This window comes from Periplaneta americana, chromosome 5 (genome assembly GCF_040183065.1).
Source record: "Periplaneta americana isolate PAMFEO1 chromosome 5, P.americana_PAMFEO1_priV1, whole genome shotgun sequence".
Lineage (NCBI taxonomy): Eukaryota > Metazoa > Arthropoda > Insecta > Blattodea > Blattidae > Periplaneta > Periplaneta americana.
In genome coordinates this window covers 65,720,696-65,734,382 of record NC_091121.1, presented here as the reverse complement: position 1 = coordinate 65,734,382, position 13,687 = coordinate 65,720,696, and positions in this window count along the sequence as shown.

Genomic DNA, 13,687 nt, shown 5'->3' with positions numbered 1-13,687 from the left:
TAATTTTGCAGACTTTGCAAAGGTTCTTCCTCGGACGCATTATCTCCCGATCTAGTGATATGTATGTATGTATTTATTCACATTGCAAATGGGTATATACCCGGTGGCAGTGGTAACTAATTACACTTAATAATGACAATTAATAAACACAACTAATAAAAAACAATAATTAATAATAATAATAATAATAATAATAATAATAATAATAATAAAATAATAATAATAATAACAAGGAGCATCCTAAATTAAATTAAGCATGGTCACTTAAAATAACATTTAAAGTAAATCTAATTTGTATCTTAACCCTAAGTTCGAACTAAGACCCACGAGTGTGACAGGTACCTGCACAGGTACCTTTCGGCACTACACTTATTTCGCTGTCAACTCACTCACTGCACTGATTCTACCTGATTTCACTAACACTTCTAAACATTTCACTGTTCAAATACATTGCACAGCCACTTCACTGACACCAACACACTTCACTTACACAATAGACTTCACTGACACTACACACTTCACTGACACAACACGCTTCCTCATTGATAGAACACTTCAAATAACAAGATATAAATTACACCCTTTAAGTAGTGTGTATAATATACTACCGTCTATTAGTAAAGTCCTTAAGCCTATTTTTAAATACATTTTTGGTTATTGGTAAAGCCTTTAGTAAGTCTGCAGGTAAAGCATTCCAGTCCCTGATAGTACGATTGAGAAAAGAAAACTTTCCATTGTCCGTCCTCTGTCGTCTTTCCCTCAATTTATATGAGTGGTCGTTCCTTGAAGAGTAATTTGACGGCTGCAACCTATTTTTTATTTCTCTCCAGGCAGGCTCACCTCTGTATGTTTTGAGCATTGCGCATAATCGAATTCGCGTCCTCCGGTCCGTGAGTGTGTCCCATTTTAATGGTGAATTATTACGACAACACTTGATGGCCTTCGTGTTCGCCCGATTTCACAGATCCGAGAAACAGTGTATGTTCTCCCATAGAATACATGATTTTTAAGAGCTGAAGAATAAGATTCGGCATCAAATTGAACACATTAGGCAGAATTTATGTGTTCATGCCACGACAAGTTTTCAAAAGGGACTTAAGCAGTGCATTGCAAGTGGAGGAGGCCACCTGAAGAATATGTTTTTTTTTTTAAATTAAATTCAAGTTGGTAAATAAACAAAATTCAAAGTATAAAAAATCTATTAAGCTGTTTAAACATATATTATTTTATTCACTCCATTAAGGTTTGTCACACTTCAAAGTAATTCACTGAAAGTGCCCCAGTACACTGCACAACTGCAAAGAAACATTGGTGACCACTGAGAAACATGTATGAAATTCACCTGTAATCTGTACTTTCTCTCCTTCACTTACAAGAGCATAAGTGTATTTCGTAATACACCTGTAAGTTACAAGGTTTACAAATTACCAATATATACATCTGTAACTTTTAGCTTGTACTTTCGTAAAAACAGACCCCTGCCCTTGGGCAGAACACTAAGAATGAATGAATGAATGAATGAATGAATGAATGAATGAATGAATGATACAAAATAGATATTTTATATAAAACACGTCCGTACCATTCCGTCGTCAGAAACCTCGGCATTTTCTTGGGCGAAAATTTAAATTGGGAATGCCAAATAAAGGAAATATCCAAGAGAGTGTGCTATACCATGCATTCTCTTAACCCATTCAGAAACTTCCTCCCGCCAGAATTAAAACAGACTTTAGTGCAAACCCTCGTACTACCACTGTTTGACTATTGCGACGTAATACTTAAGAGACTTGACAACACTTACCTTTCGAACAAGCTGCAGCGTGTGCACAATATGTGTGTCAGATTCATCAGTAATGCTCACAAATTTGACCACATTACACCCTCGTTCAAATCTTTATCCTGGCTGCAACTTAGTAACCGTAGAACACTTCATTCGCTCTCTCTTCTGTTTCGAGTTCTCCACACTTCTACTCCAAATTATCTTCGTTCCCGGTTTAACTACTTATCCTCCAACCACAATCTAAACACCAGGTCACAGGAGAGCCAAATCCTAACAATTCCTGCCCATAGAATATCCCACTATTCATCCTCTTTTACTGTCTCAGTCCCCCGTGAATAGAATTCTCTACCTCAGAAGATAGGAGCTGCCAGACAATAACCACTTTCAAGAAAAGGCTAAACGATTTCTTACGGGCGCAGTCAAATTGAAGTTATAATTTTGATAGAGTTTAATCATTTAATTTAGGTATGACTATCATTATTATTATTATTATTATTATTATTATTATTATTATTATTATTATTATTATTATTATTACATAATTATTTTATTGGTGTTGTGAAGATGAAAAGAATTGTCATTGTATTATATTAGAGTCGACGGCAATTCGGAAGGCAGTTGTCTGCTAGCGTTTGCGTCGAGAGAGACAGATAGAGAGAGCAAGGCAGCGTACAACATTGCCACATCGTACTTCACGAGCACGCGCAATACAAATAGCGCAGGAGAGAATTTAAATTATCAAAAGACAATAATGACCTTAGCTGTTGATTACTGTAAGCCTGACACCAAACAAGCCCTGTTTCCTTCACTAACAATTCTTTACACGGTTCTCAATCCCACACCACATGCTTCTGCAGTCGTTTCTTGCATGTTGGCAACGTTGCTGCCAGCATCAAGATGGCCGGCAGCGTTCTGCTCGCTAACGTTTTTAAAATAATTATACACCTTAAACACTATTTTCCGCGCCTGCTTGTGTAATACTTGTCTTTTTACAGTCTCTTCTTCCATTTATTTCCCTTATACACACAGTAAATGTTAGTTTTACTTATTCAATGTATTGAAACACTCGCACGTGAACAAACGAACTCGGGAAGTGCTTGTTATAGACTGATTCTGATTGGTTCTACTGTACAAGCTTGTGACGTCACATACCAGAAATGCTACGGCGCATATAGAAGCTAACCGCCTTCCGAAATGCCGTCTAGTCTAATTATGTATTATATTGTCTTGTATCATAGTATTGTATTGCTTTGAATTGTATTGTATTCATTATGTTATATTCATAGCATTGTAGTACCGTAATTTTCTATCATACTGGTTGAGTGGAAGAGAAGGCAGAATGGCCTTAACTCTGCCAGTTAAAATAAACTATTATTATTATTATCATTATTATCATTATTATTATTATTATTATTATTATTATTATTATTATTATTATTATTAAAATACAGACCTAATAACTTGATACCACTCAACAGTAAAAACCACCACGTACAATATTGAAACTGAAAGGAACAAGCAGTCAAATTTCAGTAACAGTATACTTCTTCAAAGCTGTTTCAGTTTTCAGAACAACCATCCCTGTGAAATCAATAAAATTCCGATTAGAATATAGTCTGCAATGTGAAATTAATAAACAGGAAGAAGGTTGAAAAGTTGTTCCAGTTTTTCTGCAAATTGTCAACGAAGCAGGAAAGTACCGGGGGAATGGGGAAACGCCCATTTGGGACTCTCAGCAGACTTTGTCATTAATCTAAACTTTATGTGAAGTACTTCCATGACAAATACAGTGTGGAGAAAAATGGCTAGTTGCAGAGTGATAGCAGAGGAGGTTTTAATTATTTAGCACTTCAGAAGACAGGGCATGTCCATCACAAACTAACAAACTTCTTGTTTCCTAAGCTGCTTTCTAAGACAACACAGCCTGATGAATGAATCTTGTGTGTATATGTGTAATTCTACTTTTATAACGACATACAACCTCTCCAAACAACATACAGAGGGTTTTTTCATTAGGCGTTAATAAAATACGTTCTTTGGTAATAGTACACAATATTTCTTTACTGTTATTGTTACTTCACCGTCAAGTTTCATCTCCTCCTTTCCTACAAACTTACAGTCCAATGGAGTGTACGGAAGGGTATACATTTCGACCAACACTTGACAGACTCCCATTGTGAACCTCTCTAATCATGTGGTCAGCACAGCACAGGATCACCGCTGAGACAACACAGGACAGCACATGACAAGGGACAAACACCCAGTCTCGTGGACGAAAAGTAAATCTCTTCCATTGTCAACGCATGGAATCGAATCATGGATTGCTTTCATGGGAAACCATATCGGTGAACATTTAGTATTAATCAGTGCAATTGTTAGCAATTTGCATATACGTATTCCAACATCATCTGCATTGAGCGCTCTCATCTTCCTTTTGGTCAGGACTTCGTCCACATTTCCAAATTTCTGTATCATGGTATTTATTTGACAAAATATACACAATTTAATCGATTGAAATTAAATAATTACTTTTGAATGTTTAGTTATGATTTTATAGCCATACGTAGGACTATTGAATATTAAGGCACTGAAAATCGATTTTAAATACCGGTACCTAAATGAATTAAAATTTGACAAAAATACGTTTATAATATGATTGAAATGGTATTAAAATGTGAATGTTGGAAGTAAAAGGAGAACTGAGACCTAAACCTAAAGATAATAAATAAATAAATAAATAAATAAATAAATAAATAAATAAATAAATAAATAAATAAATAAATAAATAAATAAATAAATAAATAAATAAATAAATAAATAAAAAGCGAGGATGTAAATTTAAGCATTTAACAATGATTAAATGTTCACACCTGTGGAGTAACGGTCACCGCGTCTGGCCGCGAAACCAGATGGCCCGGGTTCGATTCCCGGTCGGGGCAAGTTAGCTGGTTGAGGTTTTTTCCCGGGGGTTTCCCTCAATCCAATATGAGCAAATGCTGGGTAACTTTCGGTGCTGGGCCCCGGACTCATTTCACCGGCATTATTACCTTCATCGCATTCAGACGCTAAATAACCTGAACTGTTGATAAAGCGTCGTAAAATAACCTACTAAAAATGAGTTAATAAACTTACAGTTTACTTTGGCACTAAAATTTTAAATAAAACTTGCAAATTTAATTGTAAATATTACATTACGTATGAATTGCCAAACGTTGTGTAACACCATAGTCGTTCTGTCCACTGCCAATAAAAGAACGATCACTTGTAGAGTTTAAAATTCGACAGTGTACAAGTAAAAGTGAGAACACGTTACTAATTTCTATTTAAGTCACGAAAGGAATGTAGCAGTACTGACAGTGGGACAGAACTCCACGGATAAAATCTCCACACGTACCAGAAAAAAATAATGGGTCGCATAGAATATTTTAAGTACCAGATACAAGATAATACGCATGTTCAGGGACCTAGAGCACATACACTGTTTCGAGTGTTGTCGTAACTTCTTCTGAAACGCACCTGAAAAGATGCGAAGAAAAATAACGACCTATATGGCAGTAATTATTCCACTTTTTTGTTAAACAAACTGAAACATCGATCACAAGACTGTAAAACTCCATTTTAACGTCATTAAGGAAATAAAGAAATCTCACTGGCACAAGGCTTGAACCTGCTCCTTTCCCATGACAAGCAGTCGGCTAAGCCGTCTGAGTTACTAAGACGAGACGAAAGGCCACCCTGCTTCTGAGAGGCATGTCAAGCTCGTTACGAACGTTATCGTGTGAATCGCGCTTCGAAACGACCTCTTATAGTTGGCCCATTACTTTTTCTGGTACTGTACGTTTACCATCAAAATCACAAACTTAACAATGAACATTTTTAGCATTTGAGCCAAACTGCTAATACAACTAATTTTCAAACCTCCTGTAATGGTTTATTACTTGATTGCCTAATTATTTTACTACATGAAGTGTATAAATATACATGAAAAATCACTCCTAATTGCTGTCGAAATTTTTTCTTGTTTCAATATTCTTGAAATTAGTATCTGAGTAAATCAATTTTGAACAGATAAAATACCTAATAAAACGACAAAAAGCAAAAGTGACAGGACAGTCACTGAAATATTGCGTGAAACATCTGTGCTGTTCGTAATTAATTCTTATTGTGATCATGGTTGGAAATGTCAGGATATTTGGGATTTGAAATAAAATTGAATATGTATTATATATCATATTTCGTGTGTTAAATATTGCCATACCTGGTTAACTAATTTCAGCCTGTTATGGGCCATCTTCAGAACTGGTTGGTGCTGGTCTTGGCGCCACACCCCCACAGGAAACACAAACAAAAGCCGCGAAGACCAGCACCAACCAGTTCTGAAGATGGCCCATAACAGGCTGAAACTAGTTAACCAGGTACTGTAACATTTAACACGCGAAAGATATAAAATATATATTCCGAAGTGATATAGCTAGTGTTAAAAATTGTGTAGGCCTAATCAAGATGTATAATGAAATAAAATTTTAATACTTCTTTCTATTTCTGTCTTTATACTTCCCGCATGTAAATTCAGAACTGTGGAGACGTCTCGTTACCTATTTCATAATCGCTTTCTCATTTCATAAGTCTCAGTCTCGAGACAACAGTGCAATTGATAGTCAAAACGATTCACACATTAATATGACGCCGTATGCAGCGTGTATATAATGATTACATGATACATTTAATGATTTTAATCTCATATCTAAATCCAATTTTACGTTGCCTTCATTTTACTACTTCAATTCGGTTATTTTTAAAGTAATGTCATATCCCAGACATCCGAAACAGGTCACTAGCTTTCGTATTTATATTGTTTCATTATTCAATAAAATTTATAGTTACAGCTTATGTATAAAATCTTGTACCTCCTGTGGTTCTTTTTATTGAGTTCACGTTTATTTAGGTCTCGGAAGTAGAATACTTGAGGTCGTAGTTCCAAAAGTCGACATCTACACGCTAACAGTAAGTGATTTAAAAATAAGTGATAGAGAATTTGAGTAAACCCTCTGATTGTGTGTAACGTCCATACAGTAATTAGTGTAATGGAATAAGTCTGTCTTTAATGAAGAGATATAATATATATAAAATAAGCTATGGATATCGTTCAATCCTTCAATAATAAAGCATTAATACACAATTTACTATTAAGGGGATAGGTACAGCTTACAACAGTAAAATTTTGGAAATATTCAACATGTTTTCCTCCATTACTGTATCTTGTACAATAATGAAAATTAGTACGTGTAAAATACTGTCCTTCTTATATATGAAAAATATATTTTATACAATTTAAAAAAATATATTTCTTTTTTCTTTTTTCATAATTCAAAATGGTGGCAGTTCACTGTGCAATGATGAAGCGTTTCCCTCATAACTTAAAAATTATCCAACATTTTGTGATGAAATTTTTATGTGTGTTTATGCATCTCATATCTAAAGTATGATGCAAAATCACTTCTCTACCTTTAATAGATTGTCTGATAAAAATTAATTACCGGTAATTTAAAAAAATGGTCAAATATCAGTATTTTCTTATAACACAAAATAAAAAAAATATAATTTGTTACGGAATGTAGTTGAAAGAGCATGATATTTTTAAACATAAGTTTCAGCAATAAAATAAAAGAGAGAGAACATGAAGAGTTACCAAGTTTATGAGTTATGAGGGAAAAGCTTCATCACTGCACAGTGAACTGCCATCATTTTGAATTTTGAAAAAAACAAAAATATGTAAATAATTTTTTTAGTCATAAAAGTATTTTATTCATATAGCAGAAGGACAGTGTTTTACACATATCAATTTTCATTATTGTACAAGGTACAGTAATGGAGGAAAAAAAAATGTTGAATATTTCCAAAAATTTACTACTGTAAGCTGTACCTAACCCCTTAAGGTATGTATTAACCTTTGAAATGGTGTTTTTTTTTTACTAAAATTTTCTTTGTAATAATGTTAGCTGCAAAATCCTAGTACAGAGCATTGTACGCATAAACAGCAATAACTCAGTGAAATAAATTTCAAAATTGAGTAATTTTTAGAAAATATATGGCATTTTGAAGAAATAGAATAATTTTAATTAATTATTTTTTTAAGGAATCAAAAAGTGAAATTGAAGTTTCTGATATATGGTTATGTTAGTCTACTTTCATGGTAAACCAATACTGATGGTACCAATATTCTAGAATGAGTTGAGTCTTGCACAATAACTGAAAGCTAGTGCAAGACAAAACAAATATGTTAATAGGTAAAACGTAGAAATTGTATTTAAATAATAATATATCTTTGTGTAAAATTGTTGTATGTAATGTGTCTCTGATCTATTATATATAATAAACCAGTCAGTCTAGATATTATTTATCCTATTTGTATCGAATTCTATAGTCTACTTTCATATGTTGTCTGATAAATATCTTAAAAAGGTTGGTTAAAAAATGTAGATTTTCCTCCAAATCGTTAATACATACCTTAAGAGGAGAAGTATAGAACGTTTTTTGAGCCACATACAATTAACAATTAACTAGTGTAGAATATACGTAAAAGTACATTAGAATGTCCTGTAAATACTGCTATTGTTATTTATCCATATGTATGTAATGCCAACGTTGTATTAACTTCCTATAGTTACGCATATATCTGCCGATAATTTTATTCTATATTCGAATTATGTATGAATTTCGTCAATAGAATTAGGCCTATAAACTGTTTGTGTCGTTGCTGCCGTAGGATAGCGCATAAACACGGAACGACTACAAAACAACGTTAACTTGTCTGTGCTGTTGTACCAGAGACTGTACAGCCCAAAGTCAGTTTGTCACGTATGACTTCACGCATAACTATGCTCGGCGTAGGTAACTTGATTTCTTCTTCACTGGATACATGCCCTAGCTCTACTGATTAGATGAGTCTCAAGGCCTGAAGCCTTCCTACGTCAGCATCTGAAACCCATATTACCCCTCCCCAATATCTCACCCTAGCCAAGTTTTAATTATTGCAGATGATAGATGAAATAATGGGAAGGTGGAGAGTGTTGGTACGAGTATAATGATAGAGGGAAACGGATATACCCGTAAAAAACCTGCATCGCCTGCTTTGTCATCAAGAGTTGGAAGAGATCGAAACCGGGCCGCCTAGATAATAGACCAATATGCTAGCCACAGACGCGGCTATTTCATTCATTGCTTCACCTTTTGTAAGAAAAAAATGTAATTGTAATTATTGGAGATTTTAAGATAAATCTTCATTTTTATTTATCAAATTGAACTACCATTAATTATGCAGTGAAAATTAAATTTCATTCGTTCAATTTTCTGTTTGTTGTAGTCACACATATTGTACCGTACGTTAACAATAACGCTATACAACATGAAATTTGCCCTTTTTTATAAAAATATGTGTATTCGATGTATTTTGTGGTCGCAAAAAACGAATTTGCAGTTCGTTTTTGTCCAGCACATAGGCCTACTGTTTCTCCAAAATAAAAAATTATTTAATGTTAGTGAAATGTTGCACTACTTTCACCATATGGGATGCAACATGTCACTGAAAGTACTACACTTTCTTGGCAGCCACCTGGACTACTTTCCAAAAAAAAAAAAAAACCTTGGTGCTGTAAGCGATGAACACGGGGGAGGTTTCATCAAGAAATATCAATCTTCTAAAAGCGCTTCAATGGAAGGTGGAATGCAAATATGCTGGCTGAATATTGCTGATCACTCATCAGAGAGATTTCAGAAGATGTCTACAAACGTAAAAATTAAAAAAAAATATATATTTTAATTTGTAAATTTTGGCCAAACAAAGGTTGCTTTAAGTGCTAGTATAACAAATTTGTGTAATTAAGTGAAATGTGTTAGAAAATTTTGGTTTTCAGAAATGAACTCAGCACCTCTCATTTAGTTAAAATAACATAGTTTCATCTAAAGGAGAGAAACAAAGTTTAAATTCGTTGTCCAGTGTAATTCAAGATAAACTCATGGTAAACACACGAATGAGCAAACAAATTGCCTTCGGTGGTTTAAAGGTTTCCATGACAGCCGTTGGATCTGAGCCCCATGAAAACTGAAAACAAGGGATAGTGGAATATTCGAGATTTCTTACTTGTTATCGTGAAAGAGAGAGGAATCAGCGGTGAAATTAAGCGAATTGGAAATTAGTATGAAGCAGTGTTGTAGAGTTGGGAGTAACATCAGGGGTATTAAAAGTGTAATAATATTCTAGGTGAGAAGAGTTCGGGGCAGAAGAATATACCAAATGATAGACGACATTAAGATACATGGATCATATGCGGAGACTAAGAGGAAGATATAAAAAAGGAAAGATTGGAGAATGCTGGGTTTGCAGTGAAGGACTTACTCATGAGCAGAACATGCAAGTATTATTATTATTATTATTATTATTATTATTATTATTATTATTACTATTACTTACTTATTTACTTCAAAATGGCTTTTAAGGAACCCGCAAATTCATTGCCGCCCTCACATAAGTCCGCCTTGGTCCCTATCCTGTGCAAGATTAATCCAGTCTCTATCATCATATCCCACCTCCCTCAAATCCATTTTAATACTATCTTCCCATCTACGTCTCGGCCTCCCCAAAGGTCTTTTTCCCTCCGGCCTCCCAACTAACACTCTGTATGCATTTCTAGATTCGCCCATACGTGCTACATCCCCTGCCCATCTCAAACGTCTGGATTTAATGTTTCTAATTATGTTAGGTGAAGAATATAATGCGTGCAGTTCTGCGTTGTGTAACTTTCTCCATTCTCCTGTAACTTCATCCCGCTTAGCCCCAAATATTTTCCTAAGAATCTTATTCTCAAACATCCTTAACCTATGTTCCTCTCTCAAAGTGAGAATCCAAGTTTCACAACCATACAGAACGATCGGTAATATAATTGTTTTATAAATTCTAACTTTCAGATTTTTTGACAGCAGACTAATGACAAAAGCGTCTCAACCGAATAATAACAGGCATTTCCCATAATTATTTGCGTTTAATTTCCTGCCGAGTGTCATTTATATTTGTTACTGTTGCTCCAAGGTATTTGAATTTTTCCACCTCTTCTAAGGATAAATCTCCAATTTCTATATTTCCATTTCGTACAATATTCTGGTCACGAGACATAATCGTATACTTTTTCTTTTCTGGATTTACTTCCACGTCATCCGCATAGACAAGAAGCTGAATGTAACCTGTTCAATTCCAAACGTTCTCTGTTATCCTGAACTGTTTTAATGGTATATTCTAGAGCGAAGTTAAAAAGCAAAGGTGATAGTGCATCTCCTTGCTTTAGCCCGCAGTGAATTGGAAAAGCATCAGATACGGATTCTGCTGTAAGTTTCACTAAGACACATTTTAATTAATCGAACTAGTTTCTTGGAAATACCAAATTCAATAATAATATTATATAAAACTTCTCTCTTAACAGAGTCGTATGCCTTTTTGAAATCTATGAATAACTAACGTACTGTACCCTTATACTCCCATTTTTTCTCTCCAATATCTGTCGAATGCAAAAAATCTGACCAATAGTCGATCTATTGCGCCTAAAAGCGCACTGATGACCCCCAATAATTTCATCTACATATGGAGTTAATCTTCTCTAAAGAATATTGGACAAAATTTTGTACGACGTCAACAAGTGATATTCCTCGAAAGTTACTACAGTTAGTCTTGTCCCCCTTCTTAAAATAGGTACGATTATGGACTCCTTCCATTGTTCTGGTACAATTTCCTTTTCCCAAATAGCAAGGACAAGCTTATAAATTTCGCTGGATAATGCGCTTCAACCCTCTTGTATTAATTCTGCTGGAATTTGATCGATACCTGGAGACTTGTACTTTTTCAGATTTTCTATCGCAATTTCGACTTCTGAAAGTGTGGGTTCGGGTATAAATGGCTCAGCAGTTTGTATTTGAATTTCGTCCCGATCATTTCTATTTGGCCTGTGTACATTTAATAGTTGGCCAAAATAGTTTTTCCATCTGTTCAGGACTGAATGAGAGCCTGCGAGCAAGTCACCATTCTCATCCTTGATCACGTTTACCCTTGCCTGATATCCGTTCTTAAATTCCTTTATACCCTTATATAAATTTTTCTGTAGGTTATTTTACGACGCTTTATCAGCATCTAGGTTATTTAGCGTCTGAATGAGAAGAAGGTGATAATGCCGGTGAAACGAGTCCGGGATCCAACACCGAAAGTTACCCAGCATTTGCTCATATTGGGTTGAGGGATAACCCCGGAAAAAACCTCAACCAGGTAAGTTGCCCCGACCGGGAATCGAATCCGGGCCACCTGGTTTCGCAGCCAGACGCGCTAACCGTTACTCCACAGGTGTGGACCCTTATATAAATCTCGAATGTTTTTATCTCTACTATTTGTTTCTACCTCATTCAGTTTTTCCTTCAAGTAAGCTCTCTTTTTATTCCTAAGTGTACGACTTGCTTTCCGTCTTTCATTGAAATAATTATCTCTATTTTCCTCAATTGGATTTTGTAAGAATTTCAATTTTACCTGTTTCCTTCTGTCTACTACACTGGAACAATCTTCATCAAACCATGGTTTCTTTTTCTTAGTTTCATAATAACCTATGCTCTGCTGCTGCTGATTATTATTATTATTATTATTATTATTATTATTATTATTATTATTATTACTACTATTATTATTATTCATCAAACCATGGTTTCTTTTTCTTAGTTTCATAATAACCTATGCTCTGCTGCTGCTGATTATTATTATTATTATTATTATTATTATTATTATTATTATTATTATTATTATTATGATTCATCAAACCAGGGTTTCTTTTTCTTAGTTTCATAATAACCTATGCTCTGCTGCTGCTGATTATTATTATTATTATTATTATTATTATTATTATTATTATTATTATTATTATTATTATTATTATTATTATTATTATTATTATGATTCATCAAACCAGGGTTTCTTTTTCTTAGTTTCATAATAACCTATGCTCTGCTGCTGCTGATTATTATTATTATTATTATTATTATTATTATTATTATTATTATGATTCATCAAACCAGGGTTTCTTTTTCTTAGTTTCATAATAACCTATGCTCTGCTGCTGCTGATTATTATTATTATTATTATTATTATTATTATTATTATTATTATTATTATTATTATTATTATTATGATTCATCAAACCAGGGTTTCTTTTTCTTAGTTTCATAATAACCTATGCTCTGCTGCTGCTGATTATTATTATTATTATTATTATTATTATTATTATTATTATTATTACTACTACTATTATTATTATTCATCAAACCATGGTTTCTTTTTCTTAGTTTCATAATAACCTATGCTCTGCTGCTGCTGATTATTATTATTATTATTATTATTATTATTATTATGATTCATCAAACCAGGGTTTCTTTTTCTTAGTTTCATAATAACCTATGCTCTGCTGCTGCTGATTATTATTATTATTATTATTATTATTATTATTATTATTATTATTATTATTATTATTACTACTATTATTATTATTCATCAAACCATGGTTTCTTTTTCTTAGTTTCATAATAACCTATGCTCTGCTGCTGCTGATTATTATTATTATTATTATTATTATTATTATTATTATTATTATTATGATTCATCAAACCAGGGTTTCTTTTTCTTAGTTTCATAATAACCTATGCTCTGCTGCTGCTGATTATTATTATTATTATTATTATTATTATTATTATTATTATTATTATGATTCATCAAACCAGGGTTTCTTTTTCTTAGTTTCATAATAACCTATGCTCTGCTGCTGCTGATTATTATTATTATTATTATTATTATTATTATTATTATTATTATTATTATTACTACTATTA